The sequence below is a fragment of the Bufo bufo genome, chromosome 3 (assembly GCF_905171765.1).
Source record: "Bufo bufo chromosome 3, aBufBuf1.1, whole genome shotgun sequence".
NCBI classification, from domain to species: Eukaryota; Metazoa; Chordata; class Amphibia; order Anura; family Bufonidae; genus Bufo; species Bufo bufo.
Window position 1 is genome coordinate 328,939,910 of NC_053391.1, and position 6,000 is coordinate 328,945,909.

Sequence of the window (6,000 nt, forward strand, 5' to 3'; positions counted from 1 at the left end):
AATTGGAGACTGAGACAAGGATGGTGCAATCCAGCTTATAACTTTTACTGAACGTTGGCTCAGTGGCTCAGGGCAGCAATTTATCATCCAGATAATCAAATATACAGTCTTTTTAAGAGGGACAGAGGTCAAGCTGCAAGAGGTCCACTGCTCACAGGTGTGATGTCTGTCTCTCAGGCTATTAATGATATAGGTTTTATGCTTACTGGTAGGAGACTTCTACGCTGGTCCCTGTTATCCCAGTGCAGGCTAGTGAGGATGCCGGAGGCTGGTAAATCCTTCACTTTTAACTCCAAAGGTCCTAAGGCGCGTATAGCGATGGCCGTAACCCTTTGGGTCTCTGTTTCTTTAGTGCTTTCTGGATTAATATCCTTTTCTAAAGCTAAAATTCTAGCTGATGTCCACTAACTCTTAGCAGAGTTCTGAGCAGGATGTGGACCACTTCAGCTCAGGGCTGAAGACTCCCTAACTAGGCCTGAGCTGGGCTATATATGGGATGTGTTGTCTCCCCCTAGTGGTAGGCTCAGTGTAATGGAATCTAACACACCTGTAGGCAGGGGTTATGCATAAACATGTCCATAGCAAACCCCCAAATCAACCTGAAAAAGGGGTTAAGGGGAAACATGTGCAAAAAAATCAGGCACAAACGGGACGGGAAAAAAATAAAATAAAAATAAAATATATATACAGGGAGTGCAGAATTATTAGGCAAGTTGTATTTTTGAGGATTAATTTTATTATTGAACAACAACCATGTTCTCAATGAATATCAAAGCTGAATATTTTTGGAAGTAGTTTTGAGTTTGTTTTTAGTTTTAGCTATTTTAGGGGGATATCTGTGTGTGCAGGTGACTATTACTGTGCATAATTATTAGGCAACTTAACAAATATATACCCATTTCAATTATTTATTTTTACCAGTGAAACCAATATAACATCTCAACATTCACAAATATACATTTCTGACATTCAAAAACAAAACAAAAACAAATCAGTGACCAATATAGCCACCTTTCTTTGCAAGGACACTCAAAAGCCTGCCATCCATGGATTCTGTCAGTGTTTTGATCTGTTCACCATCAACATTGCGTGCAGCAGCAACCACAGCCTCCCAGACACTGTTCAGAGAGGTGTACTGTTTTCCCTCCTTGTAAATCTCACATTTGATGATGGACCACAGGTTCTCAATGGGGTTCAGATCAGGTGAACAAGGAGGCCATGTCATTAGATTTTCTTCTTTTATACCCTTTCTTGCCAGCCACGCTGTGGAGTACTTGGACGCGTGTGATGGAGCATTGTCCTGCATGAAAATCATGTTTTTCTTGAAGGATGCAGACTTCTTCCTGTACCACTGCTTGAAGAAGGTGTCTTTCAGAAACTGGCAGTAGGACTGGGAGTTGAGCTTGACTCCATCCTCAACCCGAAAAGGCCCCACAAGCTCATCTTTGATGATACCAGCCCAAACCAGTACTCCACCTCCACCTTGCTGGTGTCTGAGTCGGACTGGAGCTCTCTGCCCTTTACCAATCCAGCCACGGGCCCATCCATCTGGCCCATCAAGACTCACTCTCATTTCATCAGTCCATAAAACCTTAGAAAAATCAGTCTTGAGATATTTCTTGGCCCAGTCTTGACGTTTCAGCTTGTGTGTCTTGTTCAGTGGTGGTCGTCTTTCAGCCTTTCTTACCTTGGCCATGTCTCTGAGTATTGCACACCTTGTGCTTTTGGGCACTCCAGTGATGTTGCAGCTCTGAAATATGGCCAAACTGGTGGCAAGTGGCATCTTGGCAGCTGCACGCTTGACTTTTCTCAGTTCATGGGCAGTTATTTTGCGCCTTGGTTTTTCCACACGCTTCTTGCGACCCTGTTGACTATTTTGAATGAAACGCTTGATTGTTCGATGATCACGCTTCAGAAGCTTTGCAATTTTAAGAGTGCTGCATCCCTCTGCAAGATATCTCACTATTTTTGACTTTTCTGAGCCTGTCAAGTCCTTCTTTTGACCCATTTTGCCAAAGGAAAGGAAGTTGCCTAATAATTATGCACACCTAATATAGGGTGTTGATGTCATTAGACCACACCCCTTCTCATTACAGAGATGCACATCACCTAATATGCTTAATTGGTAGTAGGCTTTCGAGCCTATACAGCTTGGAGTAAGACAACATGCATAAAGAGGATGATGTGGTCAAAATACTCATTTGCCTAATAATTCTGCACGCAGTGTATATATATATATTGTCCGGCAGGGAGTCCTGAAAGGGCACAATGCGGGCATTGGTATCCAGAGTGACTTAAGGAACTGCCACTGGGCCACAGGGAACTGGCAGCAGCTCGCATTGTTGTAACAAAGGACGCCTGTACTGGAACAGTTATTAAGACATAATGGTGTAGGTGTTGGCCTAACAGGCCTACTTACAAGTAGGTGTCCATTCCACCCTGGTCATCGTGGATGGTGAACCCAGGCTCTGCTGTTAACTGTGGCCAGTAATTCGGATCATATATAGGATCAATCCATGAAACTGTACTTGCAGGCAGTAAAACTGGAAAGGGACCTACCCATTGTGCTGGCTCTACAGGTTTTGGTGTAGATACCTTCCGCGTACGGGCCCGGCAGGTAGCATATGAAGGGTCTTTCACAGATGCATTGATCTTGGGAACAGCGCTGGTAGATACCGGAACCACAGGAATAGTAGCAGTAGGCTCTGATGTAGCAGAGTTAGTGGATGGGTCACGTGTGTCTCGACAGTTCCCCTCTGTTTGTTGCGTCTCCTTGGTGGAGTCTGGGTCACAGCCATCGCGCTGGGGCTGGGTTGCTCGGAGCCCATGCGACCTGGCGCAGGTCCTCCAGATGGGCCTGCAGTCTGGCAATTTGTTCCTCCACATTTTCTTGTTGGGCACCGTGAAAAGCATCAAGTTTAGCGGTTGTGTGAAGCGCCCTCTCTTGTCGCACTCCTTCAAGGTAAGCTTGGAACTGCTCCCGTTTCACGATGTCCTCCTGAGTTCTGGCTTTACGGGGAAGCTCTGGTGATGGATATGGGTTGGCCGGCTTCTCCAATACCATTGGCTGCCAGAAGATGTTAAGCCCAATGAATGCAGCTCTCTCTTGGTAGGTGGTTCGGGCAGGCTCAAGTTGGACCTTTGACTCAGTCTCTGGAAGAAGAATGTCATCTGGGTCCTCCCAATTCTCTGGTTTAGGCCGCGGGTGAGTCACCGCCGTAGCATACGGACCTCTCAGGCTCTCCCTCCCGGAGGTTATGCAGGTACCCTGGTAAGTAGCTCCGCTTGACGGACCTTCTGTTGACATATAGGTCGCGGCCAGTAGTGAGATCTTTTATAAAACCAAAAACACGGTCCTTGTCAAAGGTGATGACAATGCCCGACCTCCGTTCCTGGCGGGGCTGACAGTCTCGCGGGTTTTCGTGAATTTCTTTGGTGACTTCTTCAAAATAGATTTTGGTTCGGGTCGTCTTGCGCACCGCAGAGGCACGTATTTCCTCCATCAAGACAGGCCACAAAGGACTAGGCCTGGGAAAACTCCCACACGGCTTCAGGCAGGGGTAGGACGGCCTCTCCGATCCCAGAGAGTAGGCAGGTGGCTCACCCATCTCTCGTCCTGTCCTGGGCTGTGGCTCTCTAGGCACGGGAGTCTCTCTGGTTGCTCCGCTCTCTGACATATTTGGTAGCGCAGTCCCTTCCAACATGTCCAAACGCAGAAGATCACGTAGCAGGCCTTCCCATTGCTCGGGCAGGCTCCACCTTGTCTCTTGCACGCCCCCTAGGTACTCGAGTATAGGGGAGGCGGTGCACATATTGTAATCCATGCAAATAAAGTTATGGCGCAGCAGAAATACTATTCCTGCTTTTCAACACAGTGGCGCCAATATTTTCCCACTTTGAGAGGGGGTGTGACCTAATTTTTCCCACCAGGCTGCTCTGTCATGGCGCAGTAAACAATTACAAGTCATTTAGGTGGCCATTTTAAGTGCAAAACAGTCCATTCAAACAGAGCAAGCAGCGCTATTGACTTTTTGAAAAATCCACAATTTTGCAGTTTTAAAAATGCGGTTTTGTAGTAGAAGTGTAGCGCAATACATGCAGACAGTCTCTAAGCAGCCTAAACAGTCTTTTGGCCCAATAAAAGCAATCAAACAATTGGGGCTCATTCACAATAGGCAGGCTATAATGGCACAGGGGTTTGCAGATCCTGTTCACACAGTTCATTAAAGCCACAAAGAAATGAATCCTGTTCGTGACGCCAAGATTTATTATGCAGTGAGCCAGATCTACAGGGTAATTATATGTGTGGTCACGGTGTGAGCATTAGGTGGGCTGAGGTAAATACAGTTCTGGTTACTAACGGTTATGTCGTACCTGGGCAGGCCTGCACAAGTGATGAGCAGAACGGCACAGGAATTCTCTGGGGCACACTCGGGTGTAAGGGACACAGGCCAGATGGTGGTTCGAAGTGCCCTTGATGGTCTGTATTAATGTGCCTATGGCAAGGTCCCTTGTAGTCGTGACGCCAGCACCTTTTATGGTGGTACAACCATTTACTGTAGTGTTAACTGAGGAATTGGAGACTGAGACAAGGATGGTGCAATCCAGCTTATAACTTTTACTGAACGTGACAGAGGTCAAGCTGCAAGAGGTCCACTGCTCACAGGTGTGATGTCTGTCTCTCAGGCTATTAATGATATAGGTTTTATGCTTACTGGTAGGAGACTTCTACGCTGGTCCCTGTTATCCCAGTGCAGGCTAGTGAGGCTGCCGGAGGCTGGTAAATCCTTCACTTTTAACTCCAAAGGTCCTAAGGCGCGTATAGCGATGGCCGTAACCCTTTGGGTCTCTGTTTCTTTTGTGCTTTTTGGATTAATATCCTTTTCTGAAGCTAAAATTCTAGCTGATGTCCACTAACTCTTAGCAGAGTTCTGAGCAGGATGTGGACCACTTCAGCTCAGGGCTGAAGACTCCCTAACTAGGCCTGAGCTGGGCTATATATGGGATGTGTTGTCTCCCCCTAGTGGTAGGCTCAGTGTAATGGAATCTAACACACCTGTAGGCAGGGGTTATGCATAAAGATGCACTGCAGCATAAAACAGGTTATATAAAGCGTACAAAGCATAACACTACAACTTTGCAGTACCCACGTGGGTAGTGGGACACTGCACATGTTCAAAGTTGCAAGGCATCAGCTTTCACACTGTAGTACCAGCAACAATTCTGCAAGCCATGTAGATGTGTCCATACAGTAATGTCATTCCTAGAATTATGCATAATAGTTTCTTAATAATGCTTACAAATATGCCCAATGCCAAGTTGCTACATTACCAAATGGGCATGCACGGCACTGGATGAGTCAGTGGATAGCAGCACAGTAGCAGGAATAGAGGACTGTTTATTGTAATGGTAGTAATAGTGTCCAAAAATTCCTTCTGAATACTGAAATGACCCATTTTATTGTCAACCCATTATAGATATGATGCTAGATGTACTGTAAGCTGTTGTCTCATCTAAATTATGTCTAACTTTAAAGGGGTGATCTCACTTCAGCAAGTCGCATTTATCCTGTAGAGAAAGTTAATACAAGCCACTTACTAATGTATTGTTATTATCCAAATTGCTTCCTTTGCTGGCTTGATTCAGTTTTTCATCATGTTATACACTGCTATTTTCCTTGTTAACGACCACCCTGCAATCATCAGTGGTGGTCGTGCTTGCACACTATAGGAAATAGCCTCAGCCTCTCTGGTGGCTGGGACCATAAGAACACATAGGCTAGTGCTTTTTCCTATATTGTACAAGCACGGCCACCACTGCTGGATTGCGGGGTGGTCGTAACCATGGGAATGAGCAGTGTATAATGAATCAAACCAGCAAAGGAGGCAATATGGACAATCACAATACATTAGTAAGTCGCACCTCTACATAATAAATGCTATTTGCTGAAGTGAGACAGCCCCTTAAAGTATGGAAAGTGACATTTTCCTGTGAATGACA